Source organism: Mytilus galloprovincialis, chromosome 12 (assembly GCF_965363235.1).
Source record: "Mytilus galloprovincialis chromosome 12, xbMytGall1.hap1.1, whole genome shotgun sequence".
Lineage (NCBI taxonomy): Eukaryota > Metazoa > Mollusca > Bivalvia > Mytilida > Mytilidae > Mytilus > Mytilus galloprovincialis.
The window spans coordinates 5026818-5039509 of NC_134849.1; positions in this window are offsets into that span (position 1 = coordinate 5026818).

A 12692-nucleotide genomic window follows, 5' to 3' on the forward strand; every position below is an offset into this window, starting at 1 on the left:
CTTGAAAATCTGACCGTCGGAAACGCTTTACCAAATTAAAATACATTTAACAGGAACTCTCGACACATATATTTACAGCCAGAGATGTATTATAACTTGAGGTACAGGATAACAAATATTTTAATAAAAACAAACCACAGAACACCGAATTATTGATTTATGGTTGCTTGACGTCTAACGACTAAGCTAAAATGCATATTCAGGATGATAACCTGTTCATGAAATATGAATTATCTTGCCTTGCTCTAGATATAGACCGTCATACCAAGTCGACTTTTAAACATGCCAATTCACAAGGCAACATCGTATTAATATCAAAAGTTTAACTGCGGTCCAATCAATCCCTAACACTGTGTGCTTGTGGGAGGAGTAGATGAGAATCGAAGGATACATTCAAACTAGAACCACCAATGCAGTAACTGCAAGAACACAATCTCTATCCATTAACGAGATTATATAGTTCACATATTTAGTATTGAAGTATACATAGCAAACTATTCATAAAAGGGTTAAAACTATTTAAAACAACGAGTCAGTATTAGTCCTCTACAAGTTTTTGATAGAACGATGACTTAGATGAGTTGTCGATTGTACTTTTGAAATTAATTCTCCTGAGAAGATCGCTAATTCGTTGTTCAATATTCTTACATTATGTTTTAAGTAAATTACAAGAAGCATTGTTTGTTTAAACATATTTATTCGTCATCATCACACATTGATTTTTCATAATACAAAACACACTGTACTAATATAATTCAGAAACATGCTGCATCTAGCTTATATTTATATGTTTCCTTACAGTAATAACTCCAATTTAAAACTTTCATAAACATAGCATGATATGTTACAAAGAAATGGAACAGGAATGAATTGAATAATTACATAACAAAGAAAGATGGAAAAATAATAAAAAAAAATTGAGAATGACAAAGATAAAAAATAACCTACTTAAAGATGTTAAGGTGGTATGGGTGTCTTGTCCTCAATCTTGGATTGTAAAAAACAGAGAACCAAAGGTCCAGATTTTCTATCAAGTTAGCAAAATTGATGCAGGAATGCAAATTTTAAATGTGAATGTTCATTTAAAAGAACCAATTTATAAGAATATAACTTATAATTATTAAATATTTTTGCAAATATTGATTATTGTTGGTTGTTGTTAATTTTTTTTTAAATTGGCATTTTAAGGGGAAGTAACTCTGAAACTGCATTTTCTGAAGGATTCTACATGAAATTTTCCTATTTTGTATTTTAGCCGGAAAAAACGTACGGTGACCCTATCTTTTTTTTGATATTCTCAAAGCATTGTCTGAAAGCTATCTTTTCCTTAAGTATTTAACAATTCTATCATTTTGTTTAGTTTCTAATAACAAAATGGTGTTTTTCCCTGTATAATCCATACTAAATGTGTCATTTTGTTACGTCCGGTAGCTTGAGAAAATGTGCGGTAACCTATCATTTTTATTATATTTTTCAACATATATCAATAGATACTACGTTTTGGCAAAGTATGAACAAATTCTATCATTTTTATTTTAGACTCCCATACCACCTTAAATACGCACAAATGTTCAGATGAAATGTAGCATTGACAAAATATAACATTTAACTTGTAAATCTCCTTTAGAAAGAAGTTTTTGTACTTTAAATTAAGTTTATCGATGTTATATTTTTAAATACTGTTTATCTAATCTACCTTTTGCAACAAGGTAAATACACCATAAATCAATAACTATGTCTACACGCACACAAGGAAGTATACATGGTATTAACGGTCACAGTTTATTTTGATAATGGCGACACCCACTAAGGATACAGAAAACTTCGATGATTTGTTAACTTGCACGATTTGTTTGGAAACTTTCAAAGTTCCGAAGTACCTACCATGTCTTCATACCTTCTGTGAATCGTGTATTAATACCTACATTGTGTCATCTGTGGAAAAGGGAAAGATAACCGAAGGATTTACATGTCCTGTTTGTCGAAAAATTGTATCAGCAGTGGAAACATTAGAAAGGCCAGAATTATGGGCGACCACGTTGCCTACAAATCATTTTGTAACATCAATGTTAGATAAACGAGCAATACAGAAGGCAGAGAAAATGTGCAATTCGTGTCATTTAAACAAAGAAAGTACAAAAGCAAAATCTTGGTGTACTATTTGCGAGGAAGCATTCTGTGAACAGTGCGAAAAATGTCACAAAAACTTTAAGATGACAGCAAGACATAAACTTCTAAACATTCAAGAAATGCAGTCCGGTAATACACCTTTTGAAGTATGTGAGGTACAAAGCTGTGACGAACACCCAGGAAAGATCATAGAATTTTATTGTTTGGATCATTCGCAACCTTGTTGTACGTCGTGCGCTACACTTTCACACCGTAAATGTGAAAATGTTACTTCAATCCAAAAAGCCGCTTCCGGTATCAAACAGTCAACGAAAGCGTCTGGTTTATCACAAAAACTACGAGAGCACGTGATTCAGATAGGTGAAATTATTGATGATCGAAATAAGAATTTAGCTGATGTTGAGAATTCAACAGAAGAGATTAAGACAAAAGTGAGTGATATAAAGACTGGAATTTTAAAGCAATTAGACCGAATAGAAGAAACTCTGATGACCGAGCTGACCTCAACCAAGAAGCAAGTTGAAATAGAAGTAAAAGACGAAGTACGCATGCTTTCGTCCCATAGTAGCGCCGTTAAAAAATGGAAAACAGTGATAGACAGTGTTCTAGAACATGGATCCGAGGAGCAATGTCTGATGGAAATTAATAAAATCGAACCTAAAATCTCAGAACTTGAACAAGAAATTGAAGATTTGGTGAAAAATATAAAGAGTGTAAAAGTTGTTTTTAGTCCTTCCTCACCTATTACAAATTTTACCAGGAATGTCCAGACTTTAGGAAGTATCAAAGTTGATAAATCCTCTGTTATTTCTTTGAGTGGTAACATTGAGATAGACAAAGTCGACTTCCGCACTGGAAGAATTAACATTCTACAAATTATTGACGTGTGTAATGGTGCCGGAACTACGTCTGGTATATTTATACAAAACCTTCTACTTTTCACAATTTGTGGGAAGAACAAGATAGTGAAGTATAACAGTGACGGACAAAGTTTGCTATCAGAATTGGCACTTCCAGGTGCACCTGCGGATATTGCTGTTGTGACACAATTCAAAGTTGCAGTATCGTCTCCTGGGCAGGGAGTATGTGTAGTTGATAGTAATAAGATGACATTGTTACAAACCTTGAATTTACCAGGTATACCAGTGTGTGGAATAAGCTTTGTCAACGAAGAACTATTTATTACTTGTCATACTTCCACACTTACATGGATAAACCTTTCATCAGGTCAACAAATTAACCAAAAGACGACTTATGGTGATTCGTTCTTTGTGTCATCATTATCACAGACCGATTATATGTATGCTAACAGTACAACATCTGTCGATTATGTAGTCGGCAACAAGAAAAAGTTTACTTATACACACTCTGAATTTTGTAATCCTAGAGGGATAGGAATTGACTGTTTAGGCAATTTATACATTGCAGCATATAGTTCTAGAAACATTCACCAAATAACGGACGAAGGAGAATTCATAAGAAAAATTCCGGCTTCAACCGTAGGAATTGTGAATCCATGGACAATTCGTTTTGCAACAAATAGTAACAAAATGGTTGTCACATGTTTGAGTACTGGTAAAGCAACAATATGTGAATTTGTTTAAAAAACACATTTATGGATAAAAAAAAAATCAATGTCTCAACTTATCACCCTAAGTACCACACGTGTATCATATATGTGATTTATTTAAACTTGGTATAATGGGAAAAGTCAAGGAAATCAACATATTCATTCACATTTTAGAAACGACATAATAAAATATATATGGACATTTAAAGAATTGTATGATATTAAATGAGTTGTCAGTTTATTTTCAATCTATGAGTTTGACTGTCCCTCTGGTATCTTTCGCCTCTCATTTGAATTGATTTTAATTAAAAATTCTTCTTCTTCTATAACATGTATAACGCAGAATACTTTACGAACGTTTATAATAAAAAGTTATCTACCTGAAGTGTTTTGTGTGACACTGTAAATAAAGTTATCTTATGTTTGGTAACGCAGCGTTCAGATAGTGCCGAATATGGCCGAGCATGGCTCCCTTTTTAGAGCAGACAGCGCTTTCATTAATGATCTTGAATGTCCTATCATTGTCTGAACGCAGTATAGTATGTTCGTAAAGGTTCCTACGGATTAGTTATTGTCTGTAAAGGTGGACCAAGAAGGGTTGCTGCTCACAAGGAAGCGTTTGAACCATGAGTTACAAGTGGTGCAATTGAAATCAACCCTTCGTAAATTTAACGGATACCATCAGGAGTTGGTTGACCGTTCTGGAATATATAAATGTTACCTCCAAAGTCCGTCCATTACGTGAATAAAAACATATCAAAAAATGTTTGACAAACTTATTGATGTCTAAAACGTTAAACCATAGACTGTATACTATAAAATACAAAGTTCATTTATCATTAAAGGAAAATATTTTTTTAGATTGCTTAAAACTGCAAAAACAAAATAACTTCTTAATTGTATCCCAGGCTTGCGTTTCACAATCAGTTGTACGATTAAAATCGACCTGTTATGAACAAATCGACACTTTCCCGTTCAAATTTAGTAGTTCGATTATTTTTGTGAAATTTAGTCCGGATCTGTCCAAGTTTTTATATATGCGATGAATGTTTGTCAAAGCAATTGATGTAAAAAAGACGTGAATCCTCAGACTTAACCTAAATATTGATAACACCGAACACAAAAGGAATCTATGACAGCTTTGTAACACCTTCAAGACTTACAAAACCGACGAAACCTTGGGGGGTCGGGGGGGGGGGGGGGGTCACTCACTATATAATGCGTTGTAGGGATGAGCCGCTGGAAAATGTCACTATTTCATGCTCCATGATATATGAAAAGTGTGAGACATTCAGATTAAATAATTATATCAATAGGTTGATATTACCACTTGATTGATTATATCATAAGTATCTGAAACTAATCGGTTGTCAGTATTTATGTTTGATACGGTTAAACCACAGTCGTAAATGCATCAGTTATTTGTCAAACCATTAAGATTAAGACAAGAGTGGCTGATATAAAAAATGAAATATCAAAGCAAATAGATCGAACAGAAGAAACCTTGATAACCGAGTTGACCTCAACCAAGAAGCAAGCTGAAATAGAAGTAAAAGACGAAGTAGGTGTTCTTTCTTCTTACAGGAGCGCCGTTAAAATATGGAAAACAGTGATAGACAATGTTCTGGAACATGGGTCCGAGGAGCAATGTCTAATGGAAATAAAAAAAATCGAACCTTAAATCTCAGAGCTTGAACAAGAAATTGAAGATTTGGTGAAAAATATAAAGAGTGTAAAAGTTGTTTTTAGTCCTTCCTCACCTATTACAGATTTAACCAGGAATGCCCAGACTTTTGGAAGTATCAAAGTTGATAAATCCTCTGTTATTTCTTTGAGTGGTAACCTTGATATAGACAAAGTCGACTTCGGCACTGGAAAAATTAACATTCTACAAATTATTGACGTGTATAATGGTGCCGGAACTACGTCTGGTATATTTATACAAAACCTTTTACTTTTCACAAATCGTGGGAAGAACAAAATAGTGAAGTATAACAGTGACGGACGAAGTTTACTATCAGAATTGGCAGTTCTATGTGCACCGGAGGACATCGCTGTAGTAAAACAATACAAAGTTGCAGTATCCATTCCCTAGCAAGGAATATGTATAATAGATAGTGATATGATGATTTTGTTACAAACTTTGATGTTACCAGGTATACCAGTGTATGGAATAAGCTTTGTCAATTAAGAACTATTTATTACTTGTCATGGTTCCATGGATAAACCTTTCGGCCGGACAAATAATTAACCAAAGGACGACTAGAGGTGATTCGTACTTTGTGTCATCATTATCACAGACCGATTATATGTATGCTAACAGTTACACTTCACTCGATTATGTAGTCGGCAACACGAAAAAATTTACTTATACAAACTCTGAATTTTATTATCCTAGAGGGATAGGAATAGACTGTATGGGCAATCTATATATTGCATCAGTTAGTTCTAGAAATATCCATCAAATAACGAACGAAGGAGAATTAATAAGGAAAATTCCGGCTTCAACCGTAGGAATTGAAAAACCATGGACAATACGTTTTGCACCAAGAAGCAACAAATTTATCGTCACATGCAATAGGTCTGGAAAAGCAGCATTGTGTGAAATTGTTAGCAAGTAATTTTTGCTCGAAGACAAAATATCACATTTGCCGATATAGCATGTCAATGGCGAAACTGCAATTAATGATGGACAGTTCGTTTGCAACGATCATAAATGTTTGAGTTCTGGTAAAACAACAGTATGTGATTATGTTTAAAAATATTTTTTTTCAACTTATCATTCTTAGTACCAAACGTGTACCATATATGTTATTTATCAATAAAACGATTCAAACATATAGTTCATGTAGTTTAATGGGAACAGTCAACTATTCATTTACATTAAGAAGCGACACTTTACGATCGTTTATGATAACAAGATATTTACCTGAAGTGTCTTGTGTAACACTGTGGGTAAATTTTAATCATGTTTGTTAAAGATTAAAAGAGCTATAGATATCATTTGATTATTTTTGACCTTGAATAGTCGTATTCCCACATTGCCACTTCTTCATACCCATTATAGGGGCGTCGGTTGACGAGTAGACTAAGGTGTACAATGTACATCCATTGTATTAATCGTGTTAATATCATGTCAGCAATGAGGTTGTGAGTTAGTAACCGCTAGTGTCAGATGCGTTCGACTTCCATCTTAATTGACTAGGATTGTCAGTTTTCCTCCCGACCGTCGACGGTTCTCCCTGCACATTTTGCTTCAATCTTAATTGACTAGGATTGCTAATTTTCTACAGATAGTCGATGGTTCTCTCCGCTCACTTTGCTTTTGCTCCACCAAAAGAAAAAGAGGGACAAAAGATACCCGATGGACGGCTAAACTCATAAATCGAAAATAAACCGACAGCGCCATGGTTACCTATCTTTTCCAAGGGTATTTCTTAACAAAATTGGGTAAAATGAAATGTAAATGAAATGAAAATAATTGTAGTTGTTTCCAACATTTGTCTTTACCTTTTTCTTATTTTAAAATTCCTCTACCCTTTAAAAAAAGTTGAGGCAATTTTCCTAGAAAAAACACCCCGAAAATTGACTACTGTTTAATCCCTAAAAATTGTGACTTTCTCAGTTTTAAATGAAAGTGGTTAACGAATGATTTATTATGACATCACTTAGGCTTCTGTTAGTAAATAGTCTATCAGTTTTGGGTAGAACGGTTATTAAGATGTGTTGTTGATCGTAGTTAATTCGGTCTGCTTAGACGACCAATATTTTGTTTTTTATATTCATTGATGGTGTTCTACGTAAAATAGCGTAACACATTCTGGTATTATCTAGTATTGTCTATTTATATAAACTGTTTATTAACGTTACATAAATAGCTGTTACTTAACGTTTCAGCTTTAACAAATGATTGTTGAATAACAGTCATTTAATTCTGTTTTTCCCGCAATGTAGAATGTTTAACTTGAATTATTACACTATTCTTTGGTTGACAAGATGTGAAATTTATACTTGCAGAATTCACTTATGCAATGCGTTTTTGTTTTGTTTCAGTTCAGTGTTTCTTATGTTTCGTTGTTTCCCTCGACTTTAATTTATAACCCGGCTTTTTGTTTCTCATTGATAAATGACTTGGTCCGTGTTGGTGAATTTTTATTTTGCATGTTGTATTTTATATACTTATGTTCGTATTCTTGTCTTTTTTGTTTCTTGTCATTGAGTTTTCAATTGATTGACTTAATCGATTAACGAGATTTGATCATTGGTTGAATACTATGGGATGCATTTGTATATTTAATTCTTACGAAATGAAGCACAAATAACACAAGTATATGAACTTGGTTAACAAGTGACATAATAACGTAACTTGTACTTGATCAGAAAAAACAGAACTGTTTTTTTCCAAAATATAAACAATACTGTATCAAGATTAAGTTAATTATATAAAGCCAGCTACTTGTACCAGGATGTTAATTTAGTACGCCAGACGCGCGTTTCGTCTACATAAGACTCATCAGTGAAGCTCATATCAAAATATTTAGAAAGCAAAACAAGTACAAAGTTGAAGAGCATTGAGGATCAAAATTCTTAAACGTTGTACCAAATACGGCTAAGGTAATCTATGCCTGGGATAAGAAAATCCTTAGTTTTTCGAAAAATTTAAAGTATTGTAAACAGGAAATTTATTAAAAATGACCACATAATTGATATTCATGTCAACACCGAAGTGTTGACTACTGGGCTGGTGATTTCCTCGGTGACGAATCGTCCACTGGCAGTGACATCGACCCAGTGGTGTAAATAGTTATAAAAGGTACCAGGATTATAGTTTAGTACGCTAGACGAGCGTTTCGTCTACATAAGACTCATCAGTGACGCTCATATGAAAATATTTATAAAGCCAAGCAAGTACAAAGTTGAAGAGCATTGATGATCAAAATTCCAAAAAAGTTGTACCAAATACGGCTACGGTAATCTATGCCTGGGATAAGAAAATCTTTAGTTTTTCGAAAAATTTAAAGTTTTGTAAACAGGCAATTTATTAAAAATAACCACATTATTGATATTCATGTCAACACCGAATTGTTGACTACTAGGCTGTCGATGCCCTCGGGGACGAATCGTCCACCAGCAGTGGCATCGACCCAGTGGGTAAATAGTTATCAAAGGTACCAGGATTATAATTTAGTACGCGTTTCGTCTACATAAGACTCATCAGTGACTCATTAATTGTCTATTAATTATTTTTCGTTTTTACTGATGACAGATATCCCAGGAAAGCCTTTTAGACTGGCATTGCTCTTATTCCTAAAAGTTTCATGCTTAACAGAGAAACAAGCAACACAAATCATTTCTAGGTCAATCAATTGACCAAGCCAGGGATCCAACCAACGAACTCCAACACTCTAGACGAAACCATTGAATAGACAACCGTGGCGGGTAATCTGAACTGTATTTGTATAGATTTAGTATTCAAATAATTATCTTTCATTCTTCGGTAAAATTATAAGTCTAGCAAAACAGTTTTTTGTATTTTGATAATTATATTCGAGACGACTAATATTATTTATTCCAAAACCAAGCGCAAATATTATGACCGCAAGATTTATTACAGTATAAATCATATTGTTTTGTTTATTATAATAGCTTATAATTTTACCTCGGTAAGCTTTAGAATTCTATTTTCCTTCGTCTAAAGTTATGTGTATATTATATCAAATTAGTCGTCGGTATACAAAACAGATATGATAAAAATATATAACTCTAGGGCAAATATAAAACCCAGGGAATTTCTAACAACCTGAAAACTGTCCTAGCTATATCTGATTTAGTCAGCACTTCTGTGTTGCCATGAGTTATCATTGTAATGATCAATATCATAAGTTAACTGTTTACAAAACTTTGTATTTTTGAAATAATTAGGCATTTTCACATCAAGATTAGACTACCTTAGCTGTATTTGGCAAAATAGTTAGAATTTTTTAGTCCACAATGCTCTCCAACTTCGTACTGTATTCGGCCTTTTTACCTTTTTGATCGAGCGTCAGTGATGAGTCTTTTGTAGAATAGCGCAAATACAAAATTTCAATCCAGGTAACCTGGTAACAATGATGAGTTTATTTTGTGCAGGCGTTGCGGAAGAAAATTGTGGATTAAACCACAGACTGTTTACAACTATTAAAAGCAAAAAACACTTAAGGTGTTAACTACGGATTTGGGAAACATCTTAAAAAGACAGTTAATAGTACTAGTACCCTAGGTTATGAATTTTTTCTTCAAAAATCCATGTACGTTTGAAAATGGTTATTGCTTTTTACAAATGTTTTACTTACCCCTTCGCTGTATTAAAATGTTAATTCCAAAGTCCATCTATCACGTACATACAAAAAAATAACAATAAATGTTTGACAAACCAGAGACTGTAGAATACAAAATACAACGCTCGTTTGTCATTAAAAGAAAATAAACTCATCATAGATACACTATGTAGATTACACTATTTAGATTATTTAAACTGCAAAAACAAAATACTTTCCAAATTGTGTTCTAGGCTTTCGTTTCACAAAAACATTGTACGACTAAAATTGACCTCAGCATGCTCAGTCATGAAAAAAAAAGATATTTCCCGGATAACCTTTAGTCGTAAACATAGGCCAAGTCTGTCCAAGTTTTGATAAATGCGACGAATGTTTGGCAATGCAACTGATGTAGATAATACGTTACTTCTCAGACTAAACCTATATGTTGATAACGTCGTAGACTCCAAAGGAATTGATGACAGCTATCTTACAGCTTTGAATTAAGACTTACGGAACCGAAGAAACATGTATATTTAATTTCGTGTATTTGTTAGTCACTTGAACATGTTGAACATCGACAATGTAACTCAATTACTAATTTTACTCCATATGACATAACAATTTTGAATAGAGTTTTTTTTATAATGTTATACATACATATGGAAAATTCAAAAAATTCAACAGAATCTAGAAAAAATATGCATTGTGTCGCTCAATTTCCATGTGTGACTTTCAATAACATATATTTCAATATTCCACTGATATCTCCTTGCCTTTTTGAGAACAAACTTAATTTGATTAACTATATTTACCTGTTTCAACCAACCTAGTAAATACAATGCAAATCTATAATTAGATAAACTAGAAGAGCACGTAATTCATCTACATGAAATTATTGATTATCGAAATAAGAATTTAGCTGATGTTGAGAATTCAACAGAAGAGATTAAGACAAGAGTGGCTGATTAAAAAACTGAAATTTTAAAGCATTTTGATCGATTAGAAGAAACCCTGATAACCGAGTTGACCTCAAAGAAGCAGCAAGTTGGAATAGAATTAAAAGATGAAGTAGGTATGCCTTCCTCTTATATTAACGCCGTTAAAATATTGAAACCAGTGATAGACCATGTTCTTGAACATGGATCCGAGCAGCAATGCCTGTTGGAAATTAACAAAATCAAACCTAAAATCTCAGAACTTGAACTAGAAATCAAAGATGTGGTGAAAAATATAAAGCATATATCAGTTGTTTTTAGTCCTTCTTCCCCTATTATTGATTTTATCAGAAATGTTCAGACTTTTGGAAGTATTCAAGTTGATAAATCCTCTATTAATGCTTTGAGTGGTAACCTTGAGATAGACAAAGTCGACTTCCGTACTAGCAATATTAACATTGTACAGTTTATCGACGTGTGTAAAGGTGCGGGAACTAGTTCTGGAATATTTATACAGAATCTTCTACTTTTTACAATTCGTACGAAGAAAAAGTAGTGACATATAACAGCGATGGACAAAATTTGCTATTAGAATTAGCACTTCAAGGTGCACCTGAGGATATTGCGGAAGTAACACAATTCAAAGTTGCAGTTTCGTCACCTAGGAACGGAATATATATACTAGATAGCGATAAGATGATATTGGTTCAAACCTTGAATTTATCAGGAATACAAGTGTATGAGATAAGCTTTGTCAATGAAGATCTATTCATTACTTGTCATAGTTCAACACTAACATGGATAAACCTTTCATCAGGACAAACAATATGAATTTGTTCATCCTAGAGGGCTAGGAGTAGACTGTATGGACAATCTATACATAGCATCACATACTTCAAAAAACATCCACCAAATAACGAAGGGAGGAGATTTCATAAGAAATATTCTGGCTTCAACCATAGGAATTGTGAATCCATGGACAATTTGTTTTGCAACGAATAGTAACAAAATGGTTGTCACATGTTCGAGTACTGGCAAAGCAACAATATGTTAATTTGTTTAAAACCTCATGGATACAGCATCTATTTTTTCAACTTACCACCCTAACTACCATACTTGTATCATTTATGAGATTTATTTAACCGATACAAACACATCGTATCATAGGAAAAGTCAAGGAAATCAACATATGCATTCACATTAAGAAACGACACATTAAAAGATATACATACATTCAAAGAATTATATGCTTACTTAAATTGATTTTGATTAAAATTCTTCTTCTTTATTCTATATCGCAAAGTACATTACGAATGTTTATAATAAAAAAGTTAACTACCTGATTGTTTGGCGTGACACTGTAACCTGTGTGAGTAAAGTTATGTTATGTTTGGTAAACAGCGTTCAGATAGTGCCGATTATGACTCCCATTTGAGATCAGATAGCGATAAAAAACTAAAACTGAAAAAGAGTGATTACTATCCTCAATAATCTTGAATGTCATATTACTATCACAATTGTCGCGTCCAAATGCACCCGAGGATATTTCTACGATAATACAATCCAAACTTGCCGTTTCGTCTACCAATATATATTGTGGATAGTGATGAAATGACATTGTTACAAACTTTGACATTTCCATTTATACAAGTATACGGATTATCCTGTTTTTACGAAACACAATTAATAATTGGTTCTAGTAACAAACTTACATGGATAATCATTCCGTCTGGAGAACAAATGGACGAAAGACAGACT